The following is a 25,797-nucleotide window of genomic DNA, read 5'->3' on the forward strand; positions in this document are numbered from 1 at the left end:
AATCGGGTCATAACTTCCCCTATCTCTCAGATACCTAATATTAGGGTTTTCAAACTTTCAATGGACTATATACCAAACATATATGACGAATATGTAAAGTTGTGTTTTATATTAATAAAGTTAAATAAATAAATTGCGAGAGTATAAAATGTTCGTAAAGAAGATTTGAAAGAAATTTGTCAAAGACTCTTTTTTCGACTAATGAAGCAAAAGCCTTACTGTTCCGAGAGATAAAAATATCACTTCTGTTGTTTCTGTAATTAAAAAAAACTGCATAAACTAGTACTGATGATCTTTTGCTAATGTTCGACCAAACTTTTCAAAATACTGAATCGAACAACCAACTGGTATAAATCAAAGAGACTGGCATAATCAAAAAATTATAGAATACAAATCGTTTATGGCTTTTTAATAAGATACAAATCCTTACTATCTTTGAACTACATATTTTTAATATGGATCACTCAGTCTCATGTTAAGCCCCCATACATCCATAAATAAAATCTAAACAATTAATATCCGCAAATAATTCCACACCACAATCATATAGAGTTAAAAGCTTCCACATCGACAACACTTGCAAAGCCAAGTTGTGGCCGGTAGGAAGATAGCACTTTTACAGCCATATACTCCCACAACCAACAACAACTACAACAGTCTCTTGTGGCTACTAATGGCAAGCACTTGTCGTAAATTAATTCAACCACAAACTGCAGCAAAGTAAGTTGCGCCTCAATTATATTGACCACCATAGCAGATGTGCAGATAAAAACGAAGCTCCAACTGAAGGATACAACAACAGCAGAGCATTTACTCAATACCCGGCGGACAACAAGTATTTTTCATAAAAATATGCCTTGGTGTTGGTAACTCAAGTAACGGTAACTCGCCTAAGGCTCTGAGGTCGGCACACATGCACATATTGCACGGCAGGCGCCCACCTTTACTTGCTTATATACCTGTGTGTGTTTGTGTGTGTGTGTGCATCCATCAACATAGGCGCAGCCTTGCATTTAATGCTCATCGCTTGAGTTGCTCGCTGCAATGATTGTCAGTGCAAATCAAGTTTATCGTTTATTGATGAAAGCTGCGGTCTTGCAACTGTCCATGTACATCTATATGCCATGTTATTGTTGTTGCTTGTAACCTGTGGCAATTTTATTGCAACATAAAATATCTCACAAATAAATTGTGGAAATTCGCTGCGCTTAGTGTTCCCTTCGAGTTGTCGCCGTTAAAACGGGTATTTTGCTTTGGCGCGACAAATCAAGAGAGATTTTCCTCCTCATTGAAGTCGCAGCGCAAATTGTGCAAATAATTTATTATAGTGAAACTAGAATTGTGTTTAATGTAGATATTTTCGTAATTGATATGATTGTGTACGATTTGCAGTAGTGTTCAACTCATTTATTACAAGCTGCATTATAATACATATCTAAAGTAGATGTTATGCTATTTAAATAGTATATTAAATGACATTCAGTGCATTTAATTAGTGACCCCATTAGTGCTGTGTTCATAGTGCGAAGAACAACCACGTTACAGTGGCTGTTATAGCAATAATGAAATATTTCCTGCATATAAATAAACTGAAACCTAAAGCATATGTATAGCAAGAAATTCGTTCTGGAAAATGCAAGCGTCGGTGCAAAGAGGTGAGCATATCGATTATCAATGCGATAAGAAATAATACTATTGCTTATTTATTTTATTAACATTTAATTGATTTATAAGCAGTCATCGATTCGCCACTCGCTACATTTGAACTCGCTTATTTTATCAAAAAAATTATATGTGAAAGAAACAACAAAGCTCCAATATCACAGATTAATCACTAAAATATTATAATCGTTTACTATTCGACCTCGATATTATTATGCCAGTTTGTGTGATTTATACCAGTTTATTTGTTCGTTTCGACACTTTTTGAAGTCTTGTAAAACGAAGTCAATAATTTATTGAACTCCTTTGGTTATCGAAAATATCAAATATCGTTCCCTGAAAAAAGTACAATCATTAGTCTTTAACAGAGTAGACCACAATAGGTCCATTAAACAGCTTGTTCACATCAAGGTTTATCATCAACCTTAGATTTTTTTTTGGGACATTGACCAGTAGACATTGAGTTTACGGATTGAGGCAGAAAACTGTCGTCAAAATTCTCTACAAAAAGATGAGCTAGAAACTCTAGGCACTTTCACCTCTATCATCCAGTTTCCAATAGACTAAATTTGAAAGAGTTTGAATGCCATCTTCAGTCTTCTGAGTGAATTATAAGGTACTAATCTAGGACATTAGTTATCGCTAAGACTCGATCGAAAGCAAGTTTTACCTCTTTCGCGGGTTCAGCATCGAAACATAACGAAACAAATGACTATAAGAAAAACAAGAAAAAGAATTTCTGATCATTCAACGTCCGTAATATTAGAGATATTCTCCCGAATTTATTTAATTTCACTTTTCATATGTCACCTACCCAATATTAATTATTTTTTCGTGATGAACTGGCATAACTAATCTGAAAGCACAATAAACAAAAAATATACATTATAGTCTGGGTGATCTACAACCGATTATATCGAGAGAAACCTCTTAAAATTAATGTTAAACATTTTCAAACCTCTATATAAATATACCAGTATTATTAAGTCCATTGTTAACCGAACTCGAGCAACTAAGTACCTGAATGATTTCTAAATTTTGATTTCATATCCTTAAGCATCTCTCATAACTGAAAATCTCTCATTCAATTACTCTCCTAAATACCATAATTTCCAAATATTCAATATATTCCTTCAACATATACCGTGCAACGGACTACAAAGAAGCTGCTGGTATTTATTGGCATCATTCATTGCCCGCAGCTTGAGAGATGTTTACACGACTCAACATACAAGTACGTGTATCTTATCACAGTTAGCTGCTATGAGACATTTAAGAAATATTTTTACATCATTTTATGAAATTTATTTACTTTTACAAGCGATAAAATAGTATGTACGCACATGCCATTGACGTAGTTGGAATTCCCATGTAAAGGCACAAATATATGCATATACATATGTATGTATATATATGCATATATGTATATATAAATATATATGTCTATATATAAGTAGATAAATATGCGTGTGTTTATTTACAGTAAATATATCGATAAAATGAAAATCTGTTATACAGAATGCGTCGGTGCACATTATCAGTGTCACAGTTTGTAGTATTTTCTATACTTTTATATATGTATGTATATTGTGTTTAAAATTCAGAAAGTGATTACTGTAAGATCACATTTGATATAAAAAAATATCATTTTTGAATATTTTTGCCTCAGCGTAAGTACTTGCAAGCTTTTGTGTCTCTTTTTATATGCGAAATTTGGGTCTGAAACATCAATGCATGTGTGCCAATAACAAAGCCACTTGACTGCACGCACACCAAATGCCAGCCGTTTGTGAGCACTCACACACACACTGGCAAATGCAATACAAAAGCACATTCTTTCACATCTGGTTGAGTACAATAACTTAAGCCTTCATGCGTGGCCTACATGTACATATGCGTGTACAAATAAAGGCATACAAAGACACATACATACATACATACAAAGCAGTGTGGCGAAGTAGCAAATGCTCTTGCAATATTTATTACATGAATGGCCATTGAGAGTTACTCACCGAATTCCAATAAAATTTCATACAATAAATTTAATAAATTTTAACAATAACAGACAGACAGACAGACGATAAACACAAGCGTACACTTATAAAAGCATGCGTGTGTGTGCACAAAATGCCGGAGCAAAATCAAAGTGCAGCAAACATGCATAAGTAAAAGGATAACGCTTATGCAGGCACGTACGCTTGCCCACATGTATTTAACTAGATATTTGTATATATGTATGTGCTTGTGAATCATACAAACATACATATATACATATATATGTTTATATGTGAGTATGCTACCATATGCAGTTGTTGCCATTATTGTTATTTATGTGAAAATATGAAATGAATTTCATAATATGCTTCCTTTTACAGTTGGCTTAAAGTCAATACTTCAATACTACCCGTACACAAGCATCCATAAAGTTATCTCTCTTTACTATACTCTATATATGCATGTAGATATATGCATCGTTGGTCGCTTCTAAGCAGATTGGAATTTGCAAATACACAAATGCTGCTCAAGAAATTGTTCATTTATTTAAACCATTGAACTGACGCACACAAGTGTCAAGTGTTTATTCCCTCGGGAGATATTTATTTATTTCTCGTTTTTTACTTTCCTTCTGATATTTCATTTAAGTGAATTTAATTTTCACACTGCCTGCTATTTTAGTGAATTTTGCAAATTCGAACTCATATTCGAAATTGTACAGTCTGCTTCATATTAGTGAAAACTGTCGCAAAGTAAATTAATGAAATTGTCACTTGACGAGTTAATGGGAAATTAGTTTCAAGTGCAGTGTTAGGTAAGAAGTGAGAGTTTAGGTAATTGTAGGTATGAAGATATAAAAATTGGTTCTTCGGCCAGCACAAAACGTGAAAAAGGAAAAAACGTGTGAAACGGGAATGCTTGTGAATGCAACTTACCATTCCCATACTCTAACCATAATGGAACCACCTTCCTTATTGAAATTTATTGTTTCAATTCTGGAACATCGATTCGTGACAGACTTGTGAAAGACGTTTTCATCTCATAGACTATATTACTAAGTTCGTATAAATTGGAAAAATTTTCAAGTGATCGCCGAGAAGCCCACTAATTTCCAGGCATCAAAAATGTTCGTAGCAAGAAAAATAATTATCAAATTGTTTCTAAAACTGCTTGGAAAATCACTTATATGAAATCAGTTACTCGAAATTACAAAAGACGATCTATAGTGGTCGAAACATAAAAACAAATAATGTTTCGGGCATCCATGGTAAACACAAAATTAACCTGTCCTGTCACCTCTTCGAAGCTAATCAATGCAGTAGAAGCAATTTTTAATTTTTTTATGGAAATTAAGCACATTGGTATCTTCTAAAAATAACAGGAATTTTAAACTTTTCAATATCTTTTATATCATTCATTCCTCATTCCCGTCCTATTTTATGGTGCAGAAGCATGGAAGCACTAGGAGCTTTCGCGAGAAATGTTTTGCGGAATATTTATGGTCCCTTAAACATTGGCAACGGCGAATACCGCAGAAGATGGAATGATGAGTTGTATATGTTATTCGACGACATAGACATATAGACATAGTCCAGCGAATAAAAAGACAATGGACGAAAGTGCACCAGCTCTGAATGTTTTCGATGCAACACCCGCTGGTGGAAGCCGAAGAAGAGGGAGACCAGGTGGAGAAGGACCTGTCTTCACTTGGCATTACAAATTTGCGCCAAATTGCCAAAAGGAGAGATGCGTGGCGCGCTGTTGTGGACTCGGCTATAACCGCATAAGCGGTGTCTACGCCAGTCAAGAAGAAGAAGAATATCTTTTTCAATTTTTTTTTTATTATTTATCATGCTGATATACTCGATTTTCGTTTGTTTTGGCCAAAAACAATACAGTAATGATGCCCCAGACTCCAAATTCCATACACAAGTCTTCATATGGCTTTTTCCTATTTTTAAAAATAAAGAAAGCCTGTCGTTTTAAAAATACAAATACCTGAAATTGTTAAGGTTTTCAAAAAAGTCGGGGTCAACTACTTTGCGATATAATTTATTTATTTTTTTTTTCAAAGAACAAATTTTTAACCTTCATAGGATTTGTCATATAAGCTTGAACAAAAAGTTTTAGACGCCACAGAATTAAGAGGAAAATGTAGATTATATACATATTTTGGAATTTTTAGTAACCACATCCTGAAAATAATAATTTCAAGTATTTCAATTTGAGAGAATAATTAGAAGATTAGGAGAATTTTTTTTACTTATGACTCAATCTTCTGGAAAAAATTGGTTTGGTCGAATATCCAGAAAAATCGATTTTGCCGTATAGTGTAATATATGATTAAAGTGAAAATTTAGTTAGCTAATTTTGGGGTTTAAATTAAATATTACCCTATCTTGATAGCAAAATTTTCAAACATCTGCAGCAATTTAAATCATAACACTTCTAACCCTTTAAGGCAATAATATTTACACCTACTCATCCCTCACAATATTTCAACTTCCTGACAAACAATTTATTTGCATTAATAGCATTATGTACGATAATGATGAATTACGCACCATTATCACGGCCTATGCATATTGAGCACACCCACAGCATATTTTTCACACCATCTTCTCCATTCCGAACTTATCCCTTTCTACAAAATTAATTAGTCTTTCAACGCAATTAGTGTGCCATAAATTTCCCCCAACGCAAGGAATGTCGAAAGGAATGTCACTTTAATTTTCGAATTCGAAATTTTATCTAGCTCATTAGCATCTCATTAGCAGGCCACGCCTATGGCAATGACCATAAATTTGCACGCTGGCACACGTAGTAACACGAAATCAATATGCCGGCAGGAGTGCCGACGAACAACAATGCAACAGGCTGAAAAAACACGAATAATGAGTTCAATGTAATAGATGCCGCAGAAATGGGCGCGCAGGTCACATAATTTCGTGCTTAATTATTTAACGGAAATGAAGCAACAGTTAGTCAACCAACATAAGCGTGAAATCGTTAAATTGTCCGTGCCGTTGAAGGAGACGATGGTTATTTGCGTGGTCACCACTGAGTCATTGGTTGTGTGTTAAAATCGGGAAAATTCTAAATTTAAGAAAAGGAGTGTATTTTTAAATTCCTATGATATATTATACATCTTTTGACCGTTCTATGAAGTATCCCACAATCTGCTTAAAATTTTAAATTAAGTTGGGGAGAAAAAAACCCGCTAATATTTCCATTAAGATAGTGAGAATATGAGAGTTCAAAGTTGAACTCACGCGAGAGAGAGAATGGTGAGCACAAAAGAGAAGCTTAATGTAAAAATGATAACGGTAGTTTTACTCGAAGAATACTCAAATCTTGTAATGACACAAAAACTATAATTTACTCACTCAACGGCGTCTCAAAAGCACTCTCTAAGCATTTCCTCCACAGGTCACCATCACCGCCCCTATGTCTAATGCTATTACTGTTAATCAGATTAACTCCCAGCATATATAATACTTTATAATTAGAGTCAATTGATCAATAAATTCCAACGCTTGCACGGCAAACATCTGTAAAATGCCTGCGCACAGCTGCACTTTAAAGGTCAACTGTAGAGCGACAATACAATTATGGCAATTACAAAAGGAAATCAAATACTCGTCGCTGTCAAGACAACCGCAAGTGAGCTGAGCTGTACTGGTGCAGCTGATGGAACGGCAACAAAGTGCATGAACAAGCAATGGAGCCAACATTATTTATGCCCGCACTGCAATTGTATATTGCGGTTAACAACAAATGCGGACAAGGAACACACACAGCTCCATATCTATATATATCCATTTGTACTGGAGCACACGCATGTAAAAAGGAAATAATTACAAGTCGTCATTGACGTTGACACGCTGACAGTATTTACTCGTAGCTAGACACGCAATGTGTGTGCGCAAATCCAAATAAACGCACACACACAATCGCAAGAGTATATGTTAGGCGTAGAAAACGCGCCTCTTTGCGTAAAGCAAGAAGAATTGCTTCGGCAAATATTGACATACGTTTGGCCTGTGAAGCGCTTGCAAATCTATTGGTAGCAGCATAACTGTGGCAGGAAGTTGTAAAACGATCGAGTCGTCGTAATGGCGGCATTTCCGTTGAGGCCCAAGTCGCATGTCACTCATACGCAGTGGTGCACTGGCTGCTGGCTGCTGGCTGCTAAGTTTCGTGCTTTGTGTTTCTTTGGGAATCATTTTAAATATGAGATTCTATGTGGCATACAAGTTGAAATGCTTCAGTTTTTGAGTTGTAAATTTATTTTTTTAGTTGGTTCAAATAAAAAATTAAAATATTGAAATATAGATAGAATTATTTTGTGTCAATTTATTTTGATATTGTTTCGGTCTAATTAAAAGAAATATTTTCAAGATTATGTATGCAAAGTCAACTCTAACTTTCTTTTAACTAATTACAAAATCAGCTATCATGTCTTAAGTCACTAGATAGCACTTTCATATGATCATCCACCATCGCTCCACGATGACCGATAGTGGAAAAATTCTGTATATCGATTTGATCACTTTGACTCGCGAGTGTGTCCGGGAACTGAATCAAACGCTTCGAACGACCTAGTGTATTCTTCTGGCTACCATTAGTGCTACTAATAGCCATCCCAGCGTCATTTGGAGCACAACAATTCCAAGAGCTCCATATTGCTATGGGAACTGACGCTCTTTGGCGGTCACTCTCAAACGGTGTGATTCTACTTCTTCTTCCAAATTCCGGGTAAATACACTTTTGACTGAGATGCGAAAGACACTGATATTAAAGATCTCGAATATTGGTATTCAAATATCTTTTCGAACTTCAAATATCACTTTTCATGACTTGATATTTTCAAACATTTTCATAAAAAATTGATACCATGAAATAGCAAATACAAATTTAAGAATTTTGCGATTTTTATTTATTTTTTGCATTCAATATAAATGCTGGTAGTATTTGCTTATTTCGTATTTTTCCTCTGTACATGTTAATTAAAAAATATGTCTATCAGCCTTTGGATGAAACATCAAAGCATTGAAATCAACTCAATTTAACTTTGGGCCATTCAATATTTTTACAAATTCCCACATACAAACCCACGTTCATAAGCCTATTTGGATAAAGGAATATTTCAGCAGGTAACCGCATTGCTGCGTTTGTATTTCCATTCGCATTTTTATATATTATATCTACCAATATTTTACTCCATTTCATATTTGACGCAACAGCTAACATTTAGATATGAATATACGAGTATATAGGAAGGAAGGATATTCACCTTCATTTGCAGCAAAAAATATGAAAATGAATTTATTAAATAAATAAATTTGTGAATAGACTTAGGCAGAGTAGAATATTTGTTGAAGCAACATGCTAAATTCATTTAATGACACTATTGTAATCATACAAAAATATTCATATATATAACAATCTATATATGTATGAGTGATTCATATGTCATTGCATATTTCATTTCTGTATGCTCGCATATGAAAAAATACAAGTGCTAATGCCATCACCATAGAATAATAAGTGGTGCATAACAACTTAAATAAATATTTATATATAGGCAGCAATTATGGAGAAAAGAGCTTTGAAATATTAGTTGGATTTATATTGGTTGATTGAATTGTGATACGAAAAGCAGTTAATATAGTGAATTTGTAAAGTATTTGTTGTAGAAATACTAGTAAGCAATAATTGCTGCCCACAAAGTGGTATTCTGGCTAACCGCATAGGTAGGGATAATGAAATGCCGCAGTAAATGGCGCATTTGAATTGCTAAAACGAGCTTGTTTGTGTTGGAAGGGAGCATTATTATTGAAAAAAAAAATATTTATATATTCAACAAAGATTTAATTTGAAGTTTATGAGGTTTCTGCAATTTTGGAATTAATTAAATAATTGTAAGCTTTTGAAAATAATTGATTTCAAAATTCATGAAAGTGAAGGTAAGCTTGATAAGCCCATTGAAAACGATTTCAATTTTATATAAAAAAAAAAAATTAATTAATTTAATTAATTTAATTAAAATTAATTAATTAATTAAATAGAATTATTATGACCAATAAAATTCTAAAATATTTTTTAAATTAAATTTGAAATTTTAAAGAAAAACCCACTAATTCTATGATTCTAAATTATTAGCGTGCTAATTGCTGGCATAGGCCAAAAAATAGAACTAGGATGAATAAGATATGCTGCATGATGCCAAACACAAACAATCAAGAAACAATTAAGCAGAGTAAATATATAACACTTCCAGAAAATTAGTCTTAACGTCAAAAGAGATTGAAAGTAATCTTAAGCGGAAAAATGTTAAAAATAGGATATTTTAATAATTATTTACTGTTTCGATTTTTCAGTTAAAATACGCATTTGGTATTCGAATTCTGCGAAATTATGCTCGAATCACACAAATTTATCTCAGCATACAGATGTGTATATGCGGAAACACTCATCAAACAAGTGTTGGGGAAAATTGAAAACAGCTTGTTGATTTTCATTTTTGACGTATGCCGCTTTAAGTAAGGCATCTATTATAGGCGTTGAGAATTGTGATTTCACAATGAATAATCGATATTGCTACGTTTTAAATTTGTTATGTCTTTCAGTGGAAGTGTACTAGTTCTGTTCAATAGAAATTATTATTTTTATTTTTTTTATTGGAAATTCATGTAAATTTATCTTTAATATCTATAGCTGAATTAGAATTAAAAAGAAAAATGTGGAAATTTTATGATTAGTTTCCGCATGTGAAAGCTTGTGAATCTAATAAAAGCTTTTACTATAAATTTACTAATAATTTGCACCACCATAATATTCTATTATAGCTTTGCCATAAACGACTAACTCTTAATCGATTTGATGAAAGCTATAAACATTTATTTTTGGCTTAAAGATCAGTCACGTAAATTATCTGTGATCTACATCAACCCCTTTCCATTATCGCACACAACTTTTATGGGCTCTTCACACCGTGCCACGCACACACGATCAGGCGAGTGTTAGTCACACGCCAGCAAATTCGTTTACGCTGAGTTTCCCCAATAAACCAGAGAAAAAAAAAATAAATAAAAACGATATTTAGCACAACACACACACATACATACATATAAACATTTTCCATATGCACAAGTGTGTTTTGTGGCATATTTTTTCTAAATTCGCGCTCTCGTGACGTAAAAAAGAATTAAAAAGTGTGTTCCTTAATCCCATTTCAGCTGAATCGAAGCAAATAATTTATTTCCTGTGGATAAATGCAAATATTAATCATGCATATACACATGGATATACGCACACATATCTACTCATATCTACTATAGATGGAATTATAAAAACGAAATTAGTCAACAGTTTTAATTGACTCGCTTTTATGCGGGGGAATATGCAAACATAAAAATATATATGTATGTAAAAAAATGTATGCATAGCGATGAAATTTTCTGTGGTTTCAATTTAACACAGCGGTCAGGTAAATTGTTTGTTTATATGCATTATATATACATACATATTCTCGCATGAATAATTATTTTATATTTTCATTCCCCCTTTTATATGGATTATGGGATGTCAATGTCTGTTCACATTCAAAAAATTGTTTTTTTTTAATAATTTCACTTCAGTTCATGAAAAACGATAAAAAAACACGCAGTGTCCTTAAGGCATTGTTCATTGTCATTTACAGTAGATTAATTTGTATTATGTACTCCGTTTGGAGGTTTATTTGATTTTGAAAAATCGGGCTTTAATAGATTAAATCACAGAGACTGAAGAGTTGATTCTATACACTTTAATTAGTTAGATGTAACTTTTTGTTTTGGTTAGATCTGACTCTCAAAAATGACAACAAGATACGATATGAAAGAACAAATTTTGTCATGACCTGGGGGTCTTACTATGTGGTCTATATGTTTATGGGGACGCTGAATCCGAGGTCCATTTAACCTCATCAGATCAGTGTTTTAACATAACCCCAAAAAACCAATATGGCGGACAGCGATTATTAAAATTCATCGAATACAATTGAAACTCGTTACCATGAGGTTCTTGGGGTCGCGGATTACGAATTTTTTATTATCAGATAAAGAAACTGTTCGTTTGTAGACAATATTGTCACCGAAAAAAATGAACGCTACAATATAAAAAAATATCTAAAAAACGGATGACCACAAATAGACAATAGACCTAGACAGCTGAGGCTCTAAAAATATCAAAGCGAATGGAGTGGACCAAGTTCAGTTCTCGTTCTCAATTTTTCTTCCTGTTATGACACGTCTCGGCAATTGTTTTCGCAAAAAAAATGTAAGACAATAATTAGTTAAAACCCGAGATTGAGTCCTATTTAGAAAGCCAGAAAGAAAAAATATTACAGAAATTTTATCGAAAAGTTGAAGGATCCGTATAATCAGTGTATCGCCAACGATGTCAACTCTGGTGAATGATACAATGGGATTTGGTTGAATAAAACATCCAACTAATTAAGAAATATACTACAGTGAAACTTCCATAACTCGAACTTTTGAACTGGCAATAGAAGTCAATTTTCATAAAAAAAAATTTCCTTCCATAAATCGAACTTTTCGACCAGGACATAATACAAATATTAAAATTGTACTATCGAGGCAGAATTTTAAAAGAGCCTCTCTATATATTTTCTAAAATTTAATATTTTAATGAAAATTATATAACTCGAAGTCTTTTTGTGGATTATGGTGATTCGAGTTAGAGAAGTTCCACTGTAATTAAGAAATATACTATTTTACAACCAGAAGTTTCTAACTAGAAAGGACCTTCCAACGTTTTAGTAAATATTTCGAAAAAATACTCTCCAATAAATGATACGAGAACTGAGGATCTGATCGCAATCGAAATTCAATTGAGTCTCAAAATTTAGTTTTACCTAGATACTCTTTTTGAACTAGTTTGATCTTGATCTTAGCTCTGAATTTCTCGCTAATATATTTCTTTTCAATATCCACATATTCGAACACAATGATTATCGGCTGACTAGTTATGATTTCGGATTATTTTGGTTGGAAGATGCTTAATAGCTAGTTGACTTCTCTTCAGAGTACAATATGTAGCACCTACTCACTAACGCGACTTAACCGATCATAGTGTATGTTCAAGTGGGAGCAACAGAAATTTTATTTTAATGTTTTTGTGCGAATATAGTTGCTCGCCACCAATTAAAATCTCACGCTACAAATTATTTGTGTATTTTTTTGTTAATTAGTGAATTTGTTGAAACGCTCTAAGCCAATGATTGATGTTTTTACTTTGTCATTCGCAATTCGTTACGACACTTTTTTTATTTTTTTTTTTTTAATTTTTTCTATTTACTATTTTTTTTTGTGAGCAAAATTTAGCTTCAGTGTGAGCAAAAAATGCAAACTGTAAAATATTTAATTTTGTTTTGCATTTTTACTTCGGTTTTCGGTATGTGCGTGTTTGCTTTTGTCATTAGCCGCTTTTGTCGCTTTAAAGCTGAATTGACAACTTCAATGATATTGTTTACCAACTTATTTGCTACCCTAAGCATGTCCAATGGCAATAAATCATATTCGACGGTCGCACGTTTTTTTGGCGCAAAAAGTTAAAATGTCGCCGCTTATGATTATAGTTAAACAATTTTTGTTTTTTTTTTTGTAATTTGTTGCTTTACTGTTTTTGTTTTTGATTTTTTTAAATATTTTTTTTACAGTTTTTTTAGCTCTTGTTGGCATTCAATTGTGTTTTGTGAGCTGTCGAAATGTTAATGCCTCACAAGTGTATGCGTGAGCGTGTGTTTGCATTAGTTGTCAGAAACATGAATAGTACTTGATTTCAATGTTGTGCGATTACTTGTGTAAATTAGTTAATTTTTTTTTTCATATTGAAGATTTGAAGTACAAGTACTTTGCAGCAAAGTTGTTGTAAGTACTAAACGTGTTTTGAATATTAATATCAAACTGAATTTTTGCTGACACTGACTTTATCTTTACCTACGCTGATGCATACAACTAGTTGTAGTAATAAATAATAAGATAACAATATACTACAACTTGAACTCGTTACTTTTAATTATTTTTTTTTTAACTTTAAGCTTGTTTTCTTTCAATACCAGCCTTAATTTATGCTTAACACTATGCATCCAAAGAATTCGATGAATGTGAGTACTGGGTTATTCATCTTATATTTATAATGCCAACACACCCACTCAACTACAATCATCTAAACGTAGTATTTACAAGTTATTACATAATACTCCGATAGTTTTGAAATATTTCTTGAATGCTGAATGTTGTTGTCGGATGTAATCACTGTACCACTTCAAATCTAAAGCATTTATTTTAATATTCAATATAACCCTAAAAGTAGGCAATAATCATCGCTTAAAAGAAATTCCATTCTAAATTGAATAAACGATAGAACTCTTTTCTTTCGAATAAATTATACTTAAAGCTATATAAGATAAAAGAATAGACTGAAAATAGATTATATATTATAATTTCAAAAATGGACAAAAAGTGAAATCCATTAATTTTCTAAAATAAAGTATACTTTCAAAGTATAGCCTACTATTCGGCGCGAAGCATATGATATAAAAAAGCGTAATATATTACCGTATATTTATTTTGTATAATTTCTTAGTGCTGTACCAAAGGCGAAAATTACCTGAAAATAGAAAATAAAAATTATTTAAATAATATTAAATAAAATTAAATATTTTTTTAATATACCAACTTAAAAATCTTTTCTTAAAACTTAGCAAATATCACAACTAAAATTTGGAGTAACAATTTGTCAGAACTAAAAATTGTAATTCAGAACAAAACAATTTTCTCCATTAATAAGAAAATAATGAAATTACTGGTATTTGCCTGTTGTAAAAAAATTTACTTTGAAAGAATATCTTCCCAACCTAAAGTCAGGCATTATTTTAGAACAAAGATGGACAAATACTATGAGAAATGAGATAGTGTTCTGAACTTCCAACTGACACTACTTAGAGACAGTGTGTCTTTAACAATTCTGACTAACAACAAAGAGCTTTTTCAATAGCGTTCGCAGTAGCATACATTCGGGCGCATTTGTTTAAAATTTTGTATAAAGCTCTTTAGCTGTCCATAGCGAAATAAATATCACAATGTGGAAAATATTTTCGACTAAGCTTTTAATTAATGGTAAACGCCGAATTTTATACATATCGAGTGTACTCTTGGAGACATTAAAAAAATGAGAAAAAGCACGGCAGAACTAATGGTGTCATTAAGATGTCATAAATCTGTCATAAGCATAATAAGAACCTTCATTATTACTCATTATTTTTGAATATAGCTATTTCGGCAATAAAAAAAAGTTAATTAAAATCTTAATTAAAATGAAAAATAATTAAAAAGAATTTTTATAACCTCTCCCGTGCATAAAACTAACGATAAATTCAAAGAAGAAACTGTAAAATATTTTTGATTCAGACACCGTTCATTGTCTTAAAGACAATGGGAGCTCAAGCACAGCTTTGAAAAAAAGAACAAAACGACAATCATGCCGCAATGAACTCTTTATAACCCTGGCTTGAATGAGATCATCAGTAGTGTCATGTAAATAAAAATATGCTCATGTATTTCCGAAGACAAACGCACCTATTTTCTCCATTTAAGCGCATAGAGGGGTTGATTACACATAGCAACGTGATCGAGAATTAATTTATAGCAAAATAAAATACTTATAAAATTATACATTAAAAATGCATTACATTAAAACACCCACAAGTGGGTGACACATATTACTCAACTAGTCGCATTAAGAAATACATGTTGTAAAGAATCATGTTTATTCAAATTGATTAACATTAAGTTTTTAGCTTATTTTACTCGGTTTGTTGATCAGCAGTCTCTTTCACAAATCACGATAAACGTGCCACAGCCGGAATGGGAAAATCCAAAAGCACAGATTATTGTGAAGCAATAAGAGGAAGAAGCATAATTTGCATGATTGAGTCAGTCTTTCAACATCACTGTCACAGCACTTGCAACCAAATAAAAGCAGAATATACGAGTATATGCTAAGACCATCTCATTACAGCTAAAAGATGATACACTGAAAAATGCCACCAACGCACATGGGTTTTTCCTACAAATGCTTAATTGCGCTGTTATTTGACACAATTAGCGCAATAAAACAATAAAAACTCAATCAATTGTATGACTCTTCTAAAAACTCCTTTCGTCAAAAGCGTTTAAATTACGATTTATTGTTCAAAATTGTTTCAATAAATATCAATAAAATATCAAATGACACAAATAACAATTCAGGCTTAACAAATCGTTTTTAATAGATTTGGAATTTCACGCTCACATAAAACACATTTTAGCTACACCTCATTCTACGCTATAAATATGAAAATAAATATGTGTCTAAATATGCATAAAAAATGTATTTATACGACTCATCGACGGGCCTCAATAAGGCACGCTAAAATTGATTGAATGGCTGATGGATGATTGTGCTTTCAGTAGATTGAAGATTGTTTTAGTGATAAGCATTACTGCTGGAATGTATTTCATTTATCATTAAAAAAACTTAAAATGTATGGAATTGGATGCAATAAATTGTGAAATAAATTAGCATTGATATATAAATTTGTACTACATTGTAAATAGCAGAAGTGAAACTTTTCTGGATCTATTGCGAGCTTTAAATTCAAGTTATTACAGAATATGCACTAATTGTAAATATTATTATTTTGATGTTAAAAGTAAGATTACTTCATTTTCATTTAAATAATTTTAAAAGGTAGCAACCCTTTCCAAATTTTTTCGAACTGCAATATTGCTAACGACTGCTTATTTAGTTTCTCATATTTTAATAATTATTTTAATTAATTTGATTTAAAAAAAAATTAACATTTGGCAACCCTTCAAAAAATCCATTTTTAACAATAGTGTTTTAGTGTAGTGTAGTGTAGTGTCATAGATTTATTTATTTTTCAATATTTAAGTGACTTGAATGATAGCCTTCAAACAGTTGGCAACCCATCTCAAAAAATATTCCTGCTAAAATAATTCATAAGGCTCAATCCACACCGGATTGGCCAAGACATTTTTTCTTGTCCGATACGACAACAGCCTATAGCTTCATATGTGACAACCCACATCGAACAAGACGAGACAAAAACGCATGCTCGCTTGGTTTGGGCTAGAGCAAAATACGTTTTTATGTCTTATTAGTCAAAGACGTTTTTAACTAAACCGATGTGAGTTGAGCCTAAGTCATGAACAAATGTTGTTGGCAAAAATCATAGATCCTTATAAAAGTTATACAGGTTAATTAAACTATAGCTATAATAGAGAATAACTCGTATTTCTGAAGCCACTAACATATTGATCGAAACGAAAGACTGCTTCTTGATGTAGCCGATGTTCTCTCCCCCCTTCTTTTGAGAATATTTTTTATTAATTCTTGACACTTCTGCTTTCAAACAGCAACAAAGAAAGTCTCTTAAATAATCATTTTCCAAACTCCTTTCCTTTTTCTGTTTCACTATACTTCGTGCCTACTACTAACATCTAACCAATTGCTTAGGAATCCCGAAGATGATCAATGAAAATGAAATGCAACTACCCGATGCTGGATGCAAAATTCGTCAGAAATCAAGAATTGTAAATAATTTCGAACATAGCAACATAGAAACTTAGTCATTGTAAATGTAGGTCTGTACATGTTTATTCAAATCACTACTCAGCAGTAAAAATCTTAATGAATTTGTAATTCTTAATGAATTTAACAGCTTCTCAAAATAAACTCACATTGATTGATGAACTTATGCGTCACGGGTGCGCCCGGCTCGCACTTTTTAACTACTACATAGTAAGTATTATGAGTATAAAGCTGTAATAAACTGAACTTTATAACGTCTCGAGTAACACATGCTAATGTTATATATAACATATGCTTTAAATGATATCAGCAAAAACTAGATTTCATTACATTGACTCATGATATTTTTTGCAAAAAGTATAAAACTGTCTCTCAAACAATGAATTCAACAAGTTGTCCAAACATAGCGTTTCATTGGAATTCTGATTTGTAAGATTTCATATCTCTTTAAATGCTCTTCCATAATGTCTTCACTATACGATCATTGCTTGTGCTTTTATGATCGCCATTATCGACTGCTTGTAAGAAAGTGTTACGAAACCCAAGAGTAATACAGCCGTTACTTTTTCTGTCAAATAAACTTATTTTAGTGCGTGACGTCAGAAAAGTTTGACAGCTCGTCACGCTTATGATGTTGCGTATCGAAATATTGTCTGTACGATTTTGGAAGAAGTATTTGTGAGGTTTTAGGACATTGTAATGTTAAATGATCTACATTTAACTATGATATATGATTTTATAAGATATGTGACGAATTTTGGAGTACTCTATTATCCAGTTTAAGTTTTTAGAGTACTCGGCTTATTACAGAGTAGTCGCTCAACTATACATACAGTTAGTTTCAGCAGTGCAAGTAATTAATTACGAAGCCACATGATATTCAAGCTGAATTTAATTCAAAATTAATATTTCCGAGGGCCGGAAAACTTGAATCAAATTGTAAATGAACTGACATTTATATGCTCGAAGTAAAAAAATAATAATTTATATGGGAACAAGTAGCTATCAGTCATATGGTTTTAATGTTGCGAATATTTCACAGCAAATATTGAATGACTTATATGGAGGAACACTATAAAAAAGTGCCGCTGCAACGGGCGCTTACAGCTTCACAACAGCTGTAAATTTTGTGCGGTTTTCCCCCCATAGATTAAAACAATTAAGGCGGAGTGCAAGTGCTGTATGCTTGCGAATATGGGGGGCGTGTAACGTTTATTTATAAGTGTATATAGAAATATATATGTATATAAACTAAAAATAAATCGCATAAAGAATAAAGCAAGTAATCGGCGCTGAAAATATAATGAATGCAACTCATTGATATTGACTGCCAAACAACAAATACAAAATCAACAACTATCAAGTGTGCACAATAAATATAAATAACTGTATATTGCAGCTGTCAAATGGTGAGATTTTGACATATGACAAGTGTCAAAGTTGATGACATAATGCGGCATTGCATTAGATATACAAACATATGTATGTATATGCAAGTGAATGAAATTTATTAGCTTCGTCAAATTATTGCTAATTTTATTGGCGCTAAATTTGTACGCTATAAAAAAGTTGAATATATTTTCCTCGTAGAAATTGCTATTAATAAAATGTGTGGCTTAAGGTTAAACTAACTCTGGCAGATCGCCAAAAAAATAATTATTGTTCCCAGTTGACAGTGATATAATTTGCTTATAGCTATATCTTGCAACACCTAGTGTTATGAATCAAAAATTGGTTGAATCACGAATATTTACTATGCGGAAAATGCTTACGTAAAGCAACGAGCGTGGCAGATATTCTTTGCAGAGTGATAAGAAAGCATAAAAATAGCACGGTGGTGAGAGTAATAAAATAAATATTTATATTTCATGTCTTATCTGGGTGAAGATGCAGCGAAATTTTACGTGCGGTCATAAAATTGAGAGTGAAATCAAATTATTGGGAATATAAACCTTATATATATATTTACATATACATTTTTCGAATAAAAATTTGATATTTGAACTTTTTCACGAGGAACTTTTAAGAAATCTGTGTGTATATACTGGAAATATATAAAATACATTATTAAGGCTCTGCTTTACAGGCTTCAAAAAATCGATTTTTTGTTTTGTTTTAAATCTCTTCCAAAACAATCCAAAAATATGTCTTTAAAATTCCAGAGGCCAATTCGACATATTTTCGAAGCTAGAGAAGTTTTAGTGGCCGAGCGTCGAGCAGGTGCGCATGCTCAGGCAGACCTTTAAAGCGCGTTTTCTCGAGTTTTCACTTTCACAAGTGTTAGAAAACGGTGCCGTCGATAGCAAAAAGAAAAAAAAAGTTGGACAAAAGTATTATTTAAACTACCTGTTTTGCAACTTAAAATCATTTTTTTTTTTTCTTAAAAAAGTGAATTTTTTTTCAAACCTCGAAAAAATTTGGAATTTTACAACTTCTTCGGTATTTTTTTAGTTCATAAAGAAAAGAAACTTATACAAATTTAAAAAAAATTTGGTTCGACTGTTTCAGATGCATCGCACGACCTCCATCACCGACACCGATTTACAAGTGCAGACTCCAGACGTTCCAGAAAAATACTTTCAACTTTGAAAAAATTTCAATATTTTTTAATAATAAATATTGTTATTTAAGCCTTAAATATAGTACACTATCGTCTTAAAATTCCGTTTACAGCAATCATTTCCTTCCCTTTCAAAAAAAATTGCTAAAAAAACGTTTTTTCCATCTATATTTTACCATCTTAAGTTTGAACTGAAATAGACTATCAGACGGTCTTGACTAAAATATATTCCTTCCTAATCATCACGGTGGAATATTTGATAGCACCATCTCTTTTTATTCTAATACTTAGAAACATCGCTGTCAATATCTTGATCAGGTAATGCAGAATTAGTATAAGAAGCACTAATATTTTACAAATTTTCTCTAAAGAATTATAGTTCACGTTCTAATATGTCACACACAATGCTCTCGTTCATCACTCTTAAATAAACAAGCTTGCTAAAGTCTATAATTAGCCTACCCTCACTCATGTAAAACTATTAAGTCTACAATAATTAAGTATACTTATTCATATATATAACTATATATTTACTGAACTATTTGTGTGTGAATTAAGTGTGTTCATACGATGTATGTGCGCCAATAGTGGTCGCATGCCGGCATAATCAGCTGTAACCGCAACAATCCCACTGACGTATTTTAAATGACCAGCACCGCCTGGGGGGTTATCAAACAAATAAAAAAAAATGGAAAAAAATAAACAATTCATCCATAAATGGCAATAATTAAATGGCAAAGCAGTCTTTTGAAAGCTCATTAATTAATTGTCCGCAAATATGTACTATATGTAGGTACGATAAAATTTATATAAATAAGTAAAGCAAAAAATTGCAATTGAAATGATTTCATTTGCAATTTAATAAAATGAATGCAAATGCATTTAATGAAAATTTCGTAGAGTCTATATAGCTAAACCTGGGATTATATTTTTTTAAAGACTTCCGAATGATTGACAACAATAATGCCCAAGGTATTAGATATAGAATACGTTCGGGGTTTACTCCTACATTTATTAGATCTACAAATTTGCTTCCGCCGTTTTCCAATAGATGTCTCTAGGGTCAAGAACTGGTCGATTAAATCTTTTATATCCATCTTGGACAACATTAACCCAACAAAATATTTGTAGAGATCTGTTTGCATCCCAAACTTATTCTCAACTGAAAAAATGTCACTTTTTAAGCCGAATTCTCGACATTTGCACGGAATACGCATGCTGCCAGAAAGATGGTCAAAAGTAGTAGCTAGCGACGGCCAATATTTTGAATAACATTTATGTAACCATTTTTATGCAAAAAAAGCCTTAAATTAAAAAAAAAATCGAAGTTGTAGACCTAATACTATTTATAGATACGGTAAATATCGAAGCTACAACACTAACAAATATGATCAGATTCACACTGAATTTGTCCAGATTACTTAATTTAACTATTTAGTGTAATTAGGAATTTATTGGGATGGTACAGTGAGAGGCCATTATGGAAAGAACTGAGATTCTTTTATAGAGCAATATTTGTTCGTCAAACAGGTCTACGAGCAACTGTTAATGTTCTCGAAAATAAAACCTCCGAACGGATCGATTAACTTGCTCAAAGTCAAAACCTGCTTGCAAAGACAATAGAGTATACGTAACCTGAACGAACCCGGGTTTCTTTCCGTCCAAAGACTGTAAACTCTACAGAGTTTCTCAAAATTACTTAGATATTGGAATGACTATGTATGGATGAATCTCCAGCTACAACAACAACAACAAAAGCAATGAAAGTAAGATCGTTGAAGAAACCAGAGATTAATGAGACGGTGCTTTTAAATAATTATTGTTTTGCTACAAAAGATTCCACAAACTAGTTATAGAAAAGTATGAAAAGTCTGTATTTTTTATCAGCGTTAGAGGACTACGAGGCGAAGGGAGAAATATAAGTATCCAAAAAAAGATATGGAAACCTAGTCATACCAAAAACGTACGACTAGTCAGCGTTTTTACCACTCGGTGGAAATAAAAACGATTACACAAAATAAACAAAAAAAAAAAAAACAAAAAAAGCAAATACAAAATTTTGAATTTATATCCAAGTGATGCTTGCAGAGCCAGTATTTAAACAAACAGATGCCACTGCTTGATTGAGTTTTCGCATGCCTGCTAGTGCGTAGTATTTTAAATTGGGACAATATATCTGGGTGTATGTATATATGTCTGTATCTTGACTGATTGTTCTGAAAGAAATTTCGAAATAAAAATATATGCTCGTACTAACATGTGGTATAAAAGTGTATATGTATGTACTCGTATGCACAGCAGCTTCAAGTGCCTTCAAATAGCGTGACGTTAGCGTTAAAATGCAATTGCTGTTGCCAAAAAAAACAGCAAAAAAATACAAAACAAAGAGAAACAAAATTCAAAAAAGAACTGTGAGAAATGAAAAAGCCATTGGTCCAACAGCGTTACCACATGTCGCTCTAAAGCACCAAAACGACAGACACGTACAGACATAAAAGTGTAACAACTACATGCAAGTGAATTCTTTAGAGAGAAATTACAGGAAAACAACAACAACACGAGAAAATACATATATTTTAAGAAAATGCAAGTAGCTGACATATGCATATGAATGAATTCGTGTGTGTGTGTGTGTGTGTGTGTGTGTATGCTGCACGAACTCCCCTGACCCCACACACATTGCGAACAGTTGAGTAGTTTCATATGTTCACTGAGTACACAGTAAACAAAAAAGAAGACGATTTGAAAAACAAGAGAAAACACCAAAAACGAAAACAAAAAGCCGGAAAGTTTAATCTAGAGCTTGCTTTGGATATTCTCTCAAAGCCGAAAATTCCAAAAAAAAAAAACATAACACAAAAAACACACAGATTTTATTCGTCTCAGTTGGGTAATTCGCTCACTGATGTTTGCTTCGCATTTTTCGAAAACTATTATTAAAGCAAGACAACAACAATAATGACAAAAAACAAAGTGATGCTCTACACATCACACTCGCAAATGATTTGTTTATACGTCACTTTGCCGTTTTCACAGTAGTCACAAGGTCGACTCGGGTCTTGGCAACGGTCACTACACTTGAACATATGCATTTCCTATATATTTACATTTGTATTTATATATATTTACTGATCATTAACATAAATTTGCAATGGTTCGCTAATTTTCCAAATTTGTTTGGCGGTTATTTCGTTGATATGATTTTGGTGGGAATATGTTAAGCACTCGCTCTCTTTAAAACACTGCCATAGAGCATATGTGCTCAAAAAACACCAAGTGTATCTTTTATGAAGAAATTGCAGTATCGTGGTTCCACGACCTTTATTAAATTTGCTTTGAATTTTTGTTTTTTTATTATCAAGTGGGTAGCTGTAGCCAGTGGTAGAGTCAAAGTATCAAGCCATCAATATACAATTCGAAGAAAGCTGCGAAGCTTCAACACTAAGAGTCGTTTATCAAGAAATTGATTTCCAAAAAACCCAAAAATGATTGTGCGGTTTAGATATGTATGTAGATTGCTAAGAATATGCAATATAATTAAAGCAGTTTCACAAGCAAGAATTTTGGCTTTCAAGTTCTAAGCGACATATTATAATATAACTTGTTCTATCAACTTCATCGAATGCTCCTCTCTCTCTTTTTATACTCTCACAACAAAGTTGCTAAGAATTATAGTTCTATTCATATAACGGTTGGTTGTAAGTCCTAAAACTAAACGAGTTAGATATAGGGTTATATGTATCAAAATGATCAGGGTGACGAGAAAAGTTCAAATCCGGATGTCTGTCTGTCCGTCCGTCTGTCGGTGCAAGTTATAACTTGAGTAAAAATTGAGATATCTTGAGGAAACTTGGACGACGTATTTCTTGGCACCATAAGAAAGTTAAGTTCGAAGATGGAAGTTGATGATCGGACCACTGCCACGCCCACAAAATGGCAATAACCGAAAACATATAAGAGATAATAACTAAGCCATAAATAAAGCTATTGAAGTAAAATTTGGTATGAAGGAACGAACTATAAAGGGTCATATTTGGATGTAATTTTTTGGGGAAATGGGCGTGGCTCCGCCCCCTACTAAGTTTTTTGTACATATCTCGCAAACTACTAAAACTCTATCAAGGAAACTTTATAGAGTCGTTTCTTTTAGGTACTACCTTATACAGTCCAAAAATAGAGGAAATCAGATTATAACCACGCCAACCTTCCATATAAAGGGTTATGTTGAAAATTACTAAAAATGCTGTAATTCAGTAAGGAAAACCACCACATACCTTAAATTTCATTATAAAGATGGTACAGAAGAGCTGCACTCAAAATGCTATACAAAATTTTAAATGGGCGTGGTTCCGTCCCACTTATGGATCAAAAGCCATATCTCCGAAACTACTCAGCCAATTTAAATGAAATTCGGTTCATAATATCTTCCTAGCTTCCCTATGATATGTTGTGAAAATAGTCTAAATCGATTCTCAACCACAACTACTTCACATATACCAGAACTTTGAAGTCGATATGAATCGTTTACTTTACAATATATATAAGTAAACACTAGTAAAGATATCGGAGCAGAACTTTGCAAAAATACTGCATTTAAAGAGTGGTATCGCCCTTCTAAAATTCGTTGAAATCGGTGCATAAGTTTTCATGTCCCTATATATCGCATATGGGGATCTCAGTGCTTCTAACAAATTTTTTACCGGAAATTTAGTTAACTCTCTCAGATATTTTGAAGAAATTCAGAGGGAATATGTTTATTCTAATAATATGTCTCGTTGCTAAAAATGAGTGAAATCGGGACATAACTTCCCTATCACCCATATACCTAATATAGGGTTTCCAACTTTCAATAGACTTTATAACATATATATACCGAATATGTGGGTCAAATGTTGCATTAATAAAATTAAATAAATAAATTGCGAGAGTATAAAATGTTCGGTGACACCCGAACTTAGCCCTTCCTTACTTGTTATTTGTTTATTTGTACATATTTAGTAAATATATAGAAAATGTTAAATATACCAGCTTTCGTTTAGTAACCACCAAATAAATTAACATGTAAATTAGACTACGTCAGACACCCAAAAAAAAGGCAGTAATTAAGCTTTGGTTCACTACTGGCGTTATTTCTGGAAAAACCCGCTAAGCAGCTTACGTTTGTTACTAAAGATCATAACAACAACAATATAATAAAGAAACGCGAAAGCGATGAGTTCTATTGAATTAGGAACAATATTTGATAAGAATAAAAAATTAAATAAAATTAGTTCCAAAAGTGTTGAAATAGCTATTTAAAGTTAACCAATCATTCTTTCTTGGCAGAAAAAATTATTCTAAAATTTACAACAGGTGTTATAAACAGGCATCATAAAACATCAAAATATCTTACTTTTCAATGACTCATTAACTAGGATATAGAGTATAGTAAAAAAAATTCAAATAATTTTCTTAATTATTCACATATTTATGAGCACCCTAATGCGCATGCTACAACCATGTTATAATTCAAATATTTTTTCGCCACCAAAACTGTTGTTCTGAGTTGAGCAAGCGCTTCCTCTACTAACTCCAATTATATAATAGTTAATTGATACTCTTTGCCTTCATTCATTCCATGCAAATAATGTTTTTTTTTTATAATTTACTTTATTAGATACTTCCTGTGTGTTTGTAATTTATTTTCAAAACGTCGTTCCGTTCTCAGTTAATTATTTGTTTATGAAACTAGGCACGCAATGAATTGCAACAATATTATGAAGGTGTAAATGCTCATTAGCGCAATTAAATTGTACGTTTTTTCTATAAATTACATGTTTCTACATGCGGGTACATGTAGATTTTGGGGAATACAGACATACTACAAACACGTAGTACAAGTCAATGCGAAGTTATAGGGGCAGGGCTACACTCTGAGT

At 32.4% G+C, this 25,797-nt stretch overlaps 2 protein-coding genes across 3 annotated transcripts in view; one reads left to right on the forward strand and one right to left on the reverse strand.

Moving 5' to 3' along the window:
- LOC105209188 (uncharacterized) overlaps positions 1-25,797 on the forward strand; it is a 62,343-nt gene that overhangs the window by 17,215 nt on the left and 19,331 nt on the right. The gene's annotated exons all lie outside the window — the stretch shown is intronic.
- LOC105209187 (uncharacterized) overlaps positions 1-25,797 on the reverse strand; it is a 45,593-nt gene that overhangs the window by 12,541 nt on the left and 7,255 nt on the right. The gene's annotated exons all lie outside the window — the stretch shown is intronic.

Source organism: Zeugodacus cucurbitae, chromosome 2, assembly GCF_028554725.1.
Source record: "Zeugodacus cucurbitae isolate PBARC_wt_2022May chromosome 2, idZeuCucr1.2, whole genome shotgun sequence".
NCBI classification, from domain to species: Eukaryota; Metazoa; Arthropoda; class Insecta; order Diptera; family Tephritidae; genus Zeugodacus; species Zeugodacus cucurbitae.